General features: G+C 44.1%; 1 long non-coding RNA gene across 1 annotated transcript in view; it reads left to right on the top strand.

Annotated features, from left to right (window-relative positions):
• LOC116975094 overlaps positions 1-12,154 on the top strand; it is a 562,120-nt gene extending 549,966 nt beyond the window's left edge. Inside the window, exon 3 of the long non-coding RNA XR_004412531.1 lies at positions 12,070-12,154. This is a non-coding gene — a long non-coding RNA (uncharacterized LOC116975094). The remainder of the gene's footprint in view (positions 1-12,069) is intronic.
• Positions 12,155-12,878: the final 724 nt, after the last annotated feature.

Here is a 12,878-nt window from a genome sequence, read left to right as displayed (position 1 = left end):
CGTGGGAACTCTTTAATTACAGCGGGCAGGCAACTCCCTTCAGTTTCCCAAGGGGTCGGGACGGGACTGGAGTTGGGAGGGAAAGGTGGGGGAGTCGAGGGAGAGGAGGGGGAGACAGATGGGGGTGTCTTCATTTACTGGCGGTGGGTGTCTGTCACTGAAATAGGCAGGTGAGATTTCACATCCACCTTGTGTGTGACTCTCTCTCTCTCTCTCTCTCTCTCTCTCTCTCTCTCTCTCTCTCTCTCTCTCTCTCTCTCTCCATCCCTCCCTCTCACACAGGCATGACTGGAGGAACTCCGCGGGCCAGGCAGCATCTACGGAGGGAAATGGACAGGCGACCCTTTCTTTAGGCTGCCTTATCTCTCTCCCCCCCCTCCCCCCAACTCCCACCCACACACACGAATGCTGGAGAAACTCAGCGGGTGCAGCAGCATCTATGGAACGAAGGAAATAGGCAACGTTTCGGCCCGAAACGTTGCCTATTTCCTTCGTTCCATAGATGCTGCTGCACCCGCTGAGTTTCTCCAGCATTATTGTGTACCTTCGATTTTCCAGCATCTGCAGTTCCTTCTTAAACACAAATGCACCGAGTTCCTCCAGCACTTCGTGTTTTGCTCAGTATTCCAGCATCCGCTGTCTCCCGCGTCTCCAATAAAACAAAACTACTGTCAAAAGGGTGAAGAATAGGGGCAGAGATAGATACATTCCTGATTAGTGCGGCTGTCAGGAGGTTATGGGGAGAAGGCAAGAGAATGTGGTTGAGAGGGGGTGCCCATCTGTTACTATTAATTGGACAGTTCGGTCTGTGAAACGCAACACGCCAGCCCCGACATCCAGCCCGGTGGTCAGTCCTTTGAAGATAGACACCAGTTGCTTGGAGCAACTCAGCAGGACAGGCAGCATCTCTGGAGAGAAGGAACGGGTGGCGTTTCGGGTCGAGAGCCTTCTTCAGACTGAAAGTTTCACCTCTCAGTAGATAATAAAATAAGACAATCATCACGGTCAATGTGAGACACAGTCTTTATTCCTATTTGACAAAATAAAAAACGACTTCTTGCACATATTGAGAGAAGGTGCATCACACCAAACAACATTTGTCTAAAAAAAAACAGATTATTCTTCAGCTCATTAAAGAGCTCGGGTGAAAAAAAACAATATAGTGTGTGAAAAAAAGTAACATCATTTGTACCACGTGATTAACAACACTACAGTCCACGATGTTCATTCAAGATTAACGGGAAAGATCGGGAGACGGACAAGTCACTCACACTAGACTACAGACTTACTTTAGCCTAGTTTAGTTTAGAGATACAGAATGGAAACAGGCTCTTTGGCCCATCAAGTCTACCCTGACCAACGATCACTGTACACTAGCTCTATCCTACACACTAGAGACAATTTACAATTTTTTACCAAAGCCAATTAACCTACAAATCTGTACATCTTTGGAATGGGGGAGGAAACTGAAGCTCCCGGAAAAAACCCACGTGATCATGGGGAGAACGTACAAACTCTGTACAGTCAGCACCTGTTGTCAGGATCGAACTTGGGTCCCTGGCACTGTGGCGCCACATTGGTGGTATCCTAAACTCATTCACCATGAAACAAAGTTTGTGCCCTTAATTTTGCTCACAAACCTAGACTGGCTGCTTTAGTTCTTATGTTATACATTGAAAGGATGTAGATGTTGGCAAAGCTGGTACATAATGGGCATCCTGAAGTGCCTGGCACTGACTTGCTTCCCTGAGTAGGTTGCTCAGGCACTTCAAAGGAAATTTAATTGGTTCATTGGAAATACGGCTTGGAATTATACAAATAAATATCAGCAAAATGTTGATGTTGTAGCGGCACCTGTTGGTGCGCGCCAGCGTCGAACCCTGCGGTCGGAAGCCGCGCGCACGTGACTCTGGGATGGGTCTGGTTTTTGGGCGGTTTCTGGGCTCAGCCCGCCAGTCGATTGAAGAGCACCGTTGTGGTCAGTTGTGAATTAGAACCCGTGTTATCGGAGAACTGCATTTGAGAATAAATTTTGTTTAAACAACCAATTGTCGTTTCTAATCTACCAAAATGTACTGAATCCATATTCATGTGCACCCATTTATGTTTCTACACACAAATATTGCCCAATGATTTCTATCTAGACGACTGTGTTACATGTATCAGTAATGTGCCTTCATACACTCCTCAAATATATTGTGCGAGGTATTGCACTTTGGGAGGGAGATGTCTTCAAGAGAGAGTTAGATTTAGCTCTTCGGGCTAATGGAATCAAGGGATATGCGGAAAAAAGCAGGAACAGGGTACTGATTCTGGATGATCATATTGAATGGCGGTGCTGGCTCGAAGGGCCGAATGGCCTACTCCTGCACCTATTTTCTATCTTTCTATGTTTATATGTATGTAAGGAAAAGATGCACGGTTGTTGGCAAGACCCTTAACAATATTGATGTGCAAACGGATCTTGGAATCCAGGACCCTGAAAGTGGCAACACAGGTAGATGGATTGGTAAAGAAGGCGTATGGTATGCCTGCCTTCGTGGGACAGGGCATTGAATATAAGAGTCAGAAAGTCATGGTGCAGCTCTTTGGTTAGGCCACATTTGGAGTATTGCATGCAGTTCCAATCAGCCCATTGAAGGAAGGATTTGGAGGCTTTGGAGAGGGTGCTGTGGAGTTTACCAGAATGCCATCTGGATCCGGTGGTATAAGCTACAAGGAGAGGTTTGACAAACTTGAATAATTTCTTCTGGAACACCATTCGTTGAGGGGAGACCTAACAAAAATATATAAAATGATTAAGATGCTTAAATGAGGTAGGCAATGGTGTGGAATTGGGCTGTGTTTACTCTGCTGTGTATTTGAGTATAGGAGCAGTAGGATTTAAGTATAGGAGCAGGGAGGTTCTACTGCAGTTGTACAGGGTATTGGTGAGACCACACCTGGTGTATTGCGTACAGTTTTGGTCTCCAAATCTGAGGAAATACATTCTTGCCCTAGAGGGAGTACAGAGAAGGTTCACCAGACTGATTCCTGGGATGTCAGGACTTTCATATGAAGAAAGACTGGATAGACTTGACTTGTGCTCACTAGAATTTAGAAGATTGAGGGGGGATCTTATAGAAACTTACAAAATTCTTAAGGGGTTGGACAGGCTAGATGCAGGAAGATTGTTCTCGATGTTGGGGAAGTCCAGGACAAGGGGTCACAGTTTAAGGATAAAGGGGAAATCCTTTAGGACCGAGATGAGGAAAACATTTTTCACACAGAGAGTGGTGAATCTCTGCAATTCTCTGCCACAGAAGGTAGTTGAGGCCAGTTCATTGGCTATATTTAAGAGGGAGTTAGATGTGGCCCTTGTGGCTAAAGGGATCAGGGGGTATGGAGAGAAGGCAGGTACAGGATACTGAGTTGGATGATCAGCCATGATCATATTGAATGGCGGTGCAGGCTCAAAGGTCCGAATGGCCTACTCCTGCACCTATTTTCTATGTTTCTATGTTTCTATGTATTTCAGAGGAGCTTGATGTATATTTGTTATAAAACCATTTGGAGGAAGGAAAAGTTCAAAAGTGCCTTCCGCAGTAAACAAAACGTCAAAGGAAAATTCTGTATATAAGTAGATGAATCTTTGTTTGTTGAGCAATCTCAGTGATCACTGTATTTGGTGCTCTTAAATAAAGTCCTGATTGTCTTTCCCGATCTTTGTGTTGTGTTTTAAAGTTTTCTTTAACAGCACTGTTCCATGTCAGTTCTGTGTGGTTATCGAATATAAGAAACATTATATTGGGTAATGATTCGGCATCCAGAACAAAAATGCCAAGGCAAAAAATGCAATTGTGAAATGTTTCATTTGAAATATTTATTTCTATAATATATTTGTGCTTAATTTAATTTCCCTAAGCTTGTTCCATCCATGGAAATATCAACATCTGTCACTTTAAAATCACGTTAAATTACAATGAAGGATTGAAAATATTTTGTTTGACATGAGCTGCACCTTCAAATCCATTGTAAATTAATTACGTTATTAACGATTTGCTTCACAGCGCAATCCACCATCAATCAATCACTTTGCAGGGCAAGTCATTACATATGCAAAGGAAATATATCATTTCATGTTTCTTTAAATCTGACATTAGAAAGAGAAAAGACAACCAAATTGTTCAATTTCCATGGGTCAATGATCCTTCATATTGAAGATATGTAGCACTGCATGAGTCTTCACCGAATTGAATCATTTTCCACACTGGTAAGAGATTCAATTCAAGAAATGTATAGGTAATTACTGATGCTGGAATATTGTCACCTGAGTTATTTAATCTCTTAGGCCCTTCTTATGACACATTCTTCTCTCTTCACAGCAAGCAAGTTTCCACTAAATTTGCCATCTCAATGTTGAGGGTGGCACAGTGGGGCAGCTGGTAAAGCTGCTGCCTCACACTGTCAAAGACCTGGGCTCAACCCTGACCTCGGGTGCTGTTTGTGTGGAGTTTGCACATTCCTCCTCTCTCAGGAGGTTTAGGTTCGATCTTGACCTTGGGTGCTGTTTATGTGGAGTTTGCATGATCTTCCTCATCCAGGAAATTTGGGTTTGATCCTGACCTCGGGTGCTGTTTGTGTGGAGTTTGCATGTTCCTCCTCAACAAGGAAGTTTGGTAAATGGATGTGTGCCGTGTGATATTTCTCCAGACTATTAGACCCTTTTTCAGTGATGCATCTTCCTCAAATTCTTACTTACACTTTCTGGGATGCGCTGGAGGTTTTTGCACCATTAAGAGCAACCTACTTTAAGAACAAGGTTAGGTAGACACCCAATCCTTTGGATCGTGGCCCTTCAGGGAGACCTTTGGTCCACATCACAAGTGTACTAAGGGTTGGATGATGTTTTTGCACTTTCAAATATTACTAGACCCAGTACAGACCCATTGGGTCTGCTCCCCCAATGCAGCCGTTCCCTACCCGTAGCCCCCACGGGAGACGTGGTCCTGCAAGTCAAGCCGTTCCCGCAGTCAGCAGTGCGGCTGTTTTTAAATGGCGTCTTTGAGGTGAGAGGCGGGCGCCAGCAGCCATTATGGTTGCTGGCCAGCAGGAGGCGACAAAATGTGTGAGTGGGGGGGGGGGGAGAAGGATTTTATTTAAAATGTGTACATAAACACGACAAAATTTAATGAGGAGTGGATACTTGGAATGAAAAGTGAAATCTCTACCGAAATGGAAAAAATTTCGGCGTTACTGGGTCTGGCGTTGGCGTAGCAACGAATCAAAGGCTGGCAACCACAAGTCAGGCAGAAACACAGCCAGCCAGCAGCCACAGAGTTTTAATATTATACTAGACCAAGTGCAGACCCGTTGGGTCTGCTCCCCCAACGCAGCCGTTCCCTACCCGTAGCCCCCACGGGAGATGTGGTCCTCCAACTCAAGGCGTTCAGGACTCAGCAGTACGGCTGTTTTTAAATGGCGTCTTTGAGGCGAGATGCGGGCGCCAGCAGCCGTTATGGTCGCTGGCCAGCAGGAGGCGACAAAATGAGTGAGTGGGGGGGTGGGGGTGGAGAAGGATTTTATTAAAAATGTGTACATAAACACGACAAAATTTAATCAGGAGTGGATACTTGGAATGAAAAGTGATATCTCTACCGAAATGGAAACATTCTGGGCGTTTGTGGGTCTGGTGTTGGCGTAGCAACGAATCAAAGGCTGGCACCCACAGGCTGGCAACCACAAGTCAGGCAGAAACACAGCCAGCCAGCAGCCAGCAGCCACAGAGTTTTAATATTATATTGATTGATAGATAGATAGATGTAGAGGTTGACAGGCCAGCAGCATACTCATGTCTAACCTGGGGGTTGGTGTTCTTTGACCATGTACATTTTATGTACATTAATTGCAAATGCCAGGCCATACAGTATATGATGGGAAGGTATGGGCGACACAGTGGTAGAGTTGTTGCATTACAGTGCCAGAGATCCGGGTTCGATCCTGACCATGGAGTTTGTATGCTGTCATCGTGACCTGCGTAGGTTTTCTCCGGGTGCTCCGGTTTCCTCCCACACTCCAAAGACGTACCAGCTTTTAGGTTAATTTGCTTTGGTAAAATTGTAAATTGTCCCTAGTGTTTGTAGGATAGAGTTAGTGTGCGAGAATTGCTGGTCGGCGTGGACTCGGTGGGCCGAAGGGCCTGTTTCCGCACTGTATCTCTAAACTAAACAAAATAAACAAATGTATTGGCATTGCAAATTAGCTAATTTTAAATGAAATTGAGCAATTCTCCTGCCTTCCACAATATTGATTGATTGAATCGATTGAAAGATACAGCACGGAAACAGGTTCTTTGCCTCACTGAGTTCACACTAGTTCTGTGTTATCGTACTTTTGCATCCACTCACTACACAGCAGGGGCAATTTGCAGAGTCTTATTAACTTATAAACCTGCATGTCTTTGGGATGTGGGAGGAAACTGGAGCACCCGGAGGAAACAGGGAGAACATGCAAACTCCACATAGACAGTTCTCAAACCAATCATTTTTCAATAGATACAATAAACATTAATATTAGCTGGTGATAGTAGCACAGCAGTCCTTTTCTGTGAGTTAAATTGTAGCATAGTTCAGTTTTGTTCTCGTTCAATGTCTGTGTATCTTTCAGCAGGCACCACTGAATAGTGATCAGGAGAGGAAGCCGTAGTTTATTACAAATCATTAGACTAAGAGTGCAGATGTAAATTCTTTCCCTGGCACATTAAGCTGTGAAGCCAGCATATTGCTGGCTTCTGAGAAAGTGCAGTAAGTTAACAGTTCTTTATGCAAATCACTGACTTACTTACTTTTCCCTTTTCAATTACTGATAAAACATCAAGGATTTTCATGAGAAGTTGTTCCCTGGAGCTCCATTATGATCAGGGTGGAAATGTTGGTTATTTAAAATAAATTGAAGTGTTCACAGCATGAATAGCTGTTTCTTATTGTATCTACTTTAATACAAGAGACTTGGGAAGTCATCAAAGTACAGGTGCACAACCTTTTATCCGAAATTCCAAATAACGAAAAGCTCCGAATAGCGGACATTTTTTCGGTCCTTGAAGAAAGGTCCTTGAAGACGTTCACCGAGGGCGGCCCGCAGAGGTCACAGCGGAACCTCCGGTCGGTCCTCGAAGAAAGGGGAACTAAATCCCCATTCATAAAAGTGAAGGTGAGGGTATATTGCGCGGGAGGGTTAATAATTGACAATCTGCTGCTGCCTGCCCGCTGAGTTAAAAAGTTCCCACGGTAGACTCACGATACACAGTGTATCGTGAGTCTTGCGTGGGAACTTTTTAACTCAGCGGGCAGGCAGCACCAGATTGTCGCTCCCTTCAGTTTCACCCCACCTACACCCCTCTGCTTCCCAGCCATGTGTGTGACCCCTTCCCTCCCCTCTCCAGCTCCCCGCCCATTGCACCGGCGCGGGGGCTTTGCACTGTCTTCACGTCGGCGATGCCAGCAGGTCAGTGCCAGTCACCGGAGACGTCAGGACCAACGGGACACCGACCCCCAGGCCCACTGCAAGCACGGAGATCCCAGAGACCCACAGCCAGCAGCAGCCCAGCCCCGTTCCAACTCCAGAGGAAAACTGCAAACTGGCCGGAGACGTCAGGACCACCAGAAGCCGCTCCCCGATGGGCCGCTACGGCGACAAGTGGCAGTTCGCCCACAGCCCGAGCTGCGCCCCCTCATCGGGACACCGACCCCCAGGCCCACTGCAAGCACGGAGATCCCAGAGACCCACAGCCAGCAGCAACTCCAGCCCAGCCCCGCTCCAACTACAGAGGAACACGTAGGGGCAGAAGCTGATGGTGTGCAAGGTAGTCTTGTTCTTGGGGTGGCGGATGAGGGGGCGCAGCTCGGGCTGTGGGCAAACTGCCACTTGTCGCCGTAGCGGCCCATCGGGGAGCGGATTCCTCTGGAGTTGGAGGCGGAGGGGGGTATTGTGCTGTTTGATCGCCCCCTGCTATCCCAAGAACAGGGAGACACAGCGGCTTTTGAGAATGGTGGGCAATCACTTCCAAAGTTCTGCCCACACAGTCAGTACACCTCTCCTACACTTGTCTCCCACACTAAGATCATCTCACAGAGAATGATCCCAGCCTAACCCTCCCTATTCTCTCCTATTCTGCAAGAAAAAACTACATTGAAGACTCAAACTCGCGATCGAGTAACTGCCGGGGTCGAGGTGCAAACTCGCGACCTTGCGGATATGAGCCGAGCACTCTACCACTGAGCCAGCCGTTAAAATCTACGCTAAAAATCTTCCATTCCGAAAGCCGAAAAATTCCGAATTACGAAAAGTGTCTGGTCCCAAGGCTTTCGGATAAAAGGTTGTGCACCTGTAATTATATTTGAAAAAGTTCCAGATGCAGAGCCTTTCCAGTTGAATTTTTACAAACCATGTCTCCTGTTGCAATATCCATTATGAATATGTGACGGGTTCTTAGCAAAATGCAGTAACCTTTTGGCAATCCAGCAATTGACAAATAATATTAAAATATTATCACATCATTAGATGTAAATAAAAATGCCAGATTCGGTGGAAGACAGGGAGAGTGCATTCTAATTTATTTATTCAAATGCTCAAATTTGATCTCTCAGGGGAATGAAAAGCAGAGCATTAAATTAATCAAGGTTTTGCCTTGCGGCCCAGTTAATAATGCAACAAAAAATCTCTTGGAGTTCAGGCTCTTTGAATTAATTTTCTACTTGTTGCAGCTAGTAAAACAGCAGAACCCACAAATTGACGTAAAAGATTTTGAATTTTGAACTTAATTTACACCCATACTTTTAAACTTAAAGATTAAACCCAACCATAAGAGGCCATTTTACAAAGATCAATTAACCTACAACTTTCCTGATTTTGAGACGTGGGAGGAGACCGGAGCACCTGAAGGATACTCACATGGCCACAGGGAGAACTGGCAAACTCCGCACAAACAGCACCTGAGGGCAGGATCGAACATGGGTCTCTGGCTCTGTGAGGCAACAGCTCAACTAGCTTAAATGTTTAAATGATGATGGATATGAAAGTCATTAACCTACCTTTAGGAAGGGCTAAGAACAGAACCAAAGAAATAGATGGAAGAGTTTATTTGGCTCCTCATCCTACACTACTATCCTGCTCTAACCCCACATCCCTTGATTAATTTAACAATCTACCAATCTATTGATTTCTATCTTGAAAATACTCAGCAACCAAGCCTTCATGGACCTCTTGGGTCGGACGTTTCAATGTGTCGCCACCCATTGGTTTTGAAAGTTTTATATCCTTTATTTTGCTACTATCCACTATCCATGAGCTCCTTTGGGACTATCCATGAGCTTCTTTGCATATGATATCAAGAACCATTCTCGTGTATTCCCTCAAGTGCAAGTATATTGGTCCGTGTAATACCAGACATGCACACAATATTCCAAATGCATTGTCACTTCACCTGCTGTTTCTATTGTTGGACTTAAATTCTCGAAAAAAAACCCAGCACCCCATATTTCACTTGGGGAGCTTACAACCCAGTGGTATGAATATTGATTTCTCTAACTACAAGTGACCCTTGCTCCCCCTCTCTCTCTCTGCTCCTTGCCCACCCTTATTTTCAGACTAGTTTCACTGTCCGCCTGATTAATTTTGCTGTTTGTATGCCTCGTTGTCAACTTCCCCTCAGCCAACAATGAACCATTCTACATTTCCTTTATCATCTGCTTTGATCTGTCCTTTTCACACCTTACATGCTCTTTGTACCCTTTCATATCACTAATTTCCCTCTCCCCTGACTCTCACTCTGACGAAGGTCCTTCTCTCCTGAGACGATGCCTGTCCTGTTGAGTTACTCCAGCATTTTGTGTCCATCTTGGATCTTTCTAATTGTTTGTTTTACCCGCAAGTTAACTTTCAGTAGTTTGTGCACAATGCTTTCAATCTCTCATGATTTAAAAGATACTCAGACTTTCAATTTTTCCAACATTTCCCCGAACCTTTGCTGCATCTTTCTCTCAATTCTCTCTGTAACCCAGCATGATATTATCACAAACTTGGATACATCACAATGGTGCCCTTATCCAAATGATTTATGTTAACTGTGAACAACTGTAGCCCCAAAACAATCCCTGAGTGACTCATTTATGTCACTCTCAATGGGCATGTTCATTTCTACTTTTTGTTTTCTTAAACTTAATCAATCCTTAATCCAGATCACTATATTGACTTGTCCAATGTGATCTAATTTTGTTTAATAAAGAACAAATACATGGCAACTTTTAGAACTTAATTGAATATTTAGATTCTCTATCTCCAATGATCCCTGCCTATCTGTTCTACAACCTCAAAAATCTCTAAGCAGATGTCAGACATACATTTATATTTTGTTATCATTTTCTAAATGGTCTAATACCACTTTCTTATCAATAGATTCTCAATTGTTTCCATCTTCTGATATCAGTCTAATTGGGTTTTCAATCCGTTTTCTCTTTCCCCCATTTAAAACATTATTTTACTTTTCCATTCATGAGAGTTGCACTAGAATCTATCAAAGTTTGGAAAATGACAACAGGGCGGCACAGTGGTAGAGTTGCTGCCTTACCGCTCCAGAGACCCGGGTTCGATCGTGATTATGGGTATGGAGTTTGTATTGAGAAATGTCATTCCAGCGTGGTGGATGTTTATGTTAAACTCTATTGTGCATTGTGTTCTTTTTATTAGTATGGCTGTACCCAGTCCTCCAAAGACCAGGGTTGAGGACAGGTTGGCCATCAAGAATGGGCCAATGTTACAGTTGCGGAGGGTTAGGTTACTGGAGTGGGGGTGCCCAAATAAAGAAAGGAACGACAGAGGGGGTCACAGAATAAATCTCCAAGATCAAAGAGATTGGAGGGATCAACGAGACCCTAGAGAGCACAGAGGGAGCTGGCAGGAAAATCAAGTGTCAAGGGGACAAATCTCTTTTTCTCAGAATAACCCATTCACACGTCTATGATTAACGAACCTGGTAGTGACTGCATGCAAGTCTGATGAGGAACCTATGTTGTCTCTACATGTTGAAGGTAAAATCTGCACTATCCTAGTAGACACAGGCGCATCCATGTTATCTCTTCAATCAAATTATAATTTACCAGAATCAAGAGAAGTTCAGAACCTGTCGGGGTTTCAAGGAAACTTTTGCCAGTATCCCATCTCTGAGCCAGTGGAAGTAGTATATGGAGGAAAGGCAATCAAACTTAGATTTGTGATAATCACCCGATTAGATTGCAACCTGATGGCAAGAGATCTACACTGTGCTTTCCAACTAAAAGTAGAATGTGGCGATAGAGGTATAGTAGTGACCCCCTGGGCCCCTGCACAACAATGTTACTCCATAGTGACCCTTCAATGGTAGTCCTTAGATCTGGAAGAAGAACCCCCACTTCACATTACACTGGCTTACAATAGGAGTGGAAAGGACAATGAGCTGGAAACCTTCTTTAAATCATACGAAGGACAGGAATGGAAAATAGAAGTATTGGCACTAGTGGAAGGATAAGAGGGAGCTGCCGAGTATGCTAAAATACCAGCACAGTTATGGAAAAGAACTGACGAAGTTGTTCCTCGCATCACCCAAAAGGTGAATTTCCCGGACAAAGCTAAAGATCTAGGAACGATGGTAAGAAAGGCAATTACCTTGGCAGACCCGAATAATTATCAAAAGCAGAATTTGTCTAACCAATATGCTGTTGAATTTTACCAGGCCCCAAGGAAAGTTGTTACCCACTTATGTCATCATCTGGGGAGTGAGGTATACGAGTACGTGGACCCTGAGGTATGGGCGGAGGACATTGCTCAGGTAGGATGCGTGAACATCAATCCCATCCATGTAGCTCTCCAGAAAGGGGTAACACTTCCTTCAATCCGACAATATACATTGAAACTGCAGGCCATCAGCAGCATTGACAAATTAATTTGGGGTTTGCTAGAAGGAATATTGGTGAAGTGCCAATCCATCTGTAACACCCCTATTCTTGCCGTTCCAAAACCGGGAAAGGAGGGCAAAAATAGACTCGTACAAGACTTAAGGGAAATCAATTCTGTTGTAGAACCACTTCATGCCCTAGTGCCAAACCCTGCCCATATCCTAGCCCAAATACCGGCTGAGGCAAAAGTATTTTCTATAGTCGACTTGCAACATGCATTCTTTTCTCTTCCTCTTCATGAAGACAGTCAATATTTGTTTGCCTTCACATATAGGGGTCAACAATATACTTGAACAAGGTTGCCTCAAGGATTTGTCAATTTGCCTACTTTATTTTCCAGGTGTCTGCAGGATCAGCTAAGTACTTTAAAGTTTAAAATTAATTCAACATTAATACAGTATGTTCATGACTTATTAGTGGCTAGTAAAGACGAATCTAGTAAGCGGAAGGACACTGCACAACTACTAAATCATTTAGCCAACCTAGGATGTGTGGTCTCACCATCAAAAGTACTGGTAGCTCAGGAGAAAGTAAAATTTCTAGAGATGATTATTTCCGCCATTGAAAGAAGTCTTGAGACTCGAACCTATCTGCGAATTTCCAATCGGAAGAGGCCAAACAAATGAGGGTATGGTTAATTATTGCAGGCCCTGGATTCCAAATATAGCTCTAGAAACTAAGGAGCTAACACCTTGTACCAGTAAGGAGGGCAAATTTTAATTAACAAAGGAGGCACAGGAAGCATTTGAGAACTTAAAGAGATCATTTAAGCAAGGTCCAGCATTGGGAAGGCCATTATACGACCATCCTTTCCAGCTGTATTGTACAATTCAATCTGATTCTGCCACTTCGGTACTAACGCAAAAGTATGGGGATAGACTCGTACAAGGGAAGGGAAGGGACTTAAGGGAA

The sequence above is a fragment of the Amblyraja radiata genome, chromosome 7, assembly GCF_010909765.2.
Source record: "Amblyraja radiata isolate CabotCenter1 chromosome 7, sAmbRad1.1.pri, whole genome shotgun sequence".
NCBI lineage: Eukaryota > Metazoa > Chordata > Chondrichthyes > Rajiformes > Rajidae > Amblyraja > Amblyraja radiata.
This window is presented reverse-complemented; position numbering and strand designations above follow the sequence as displayed.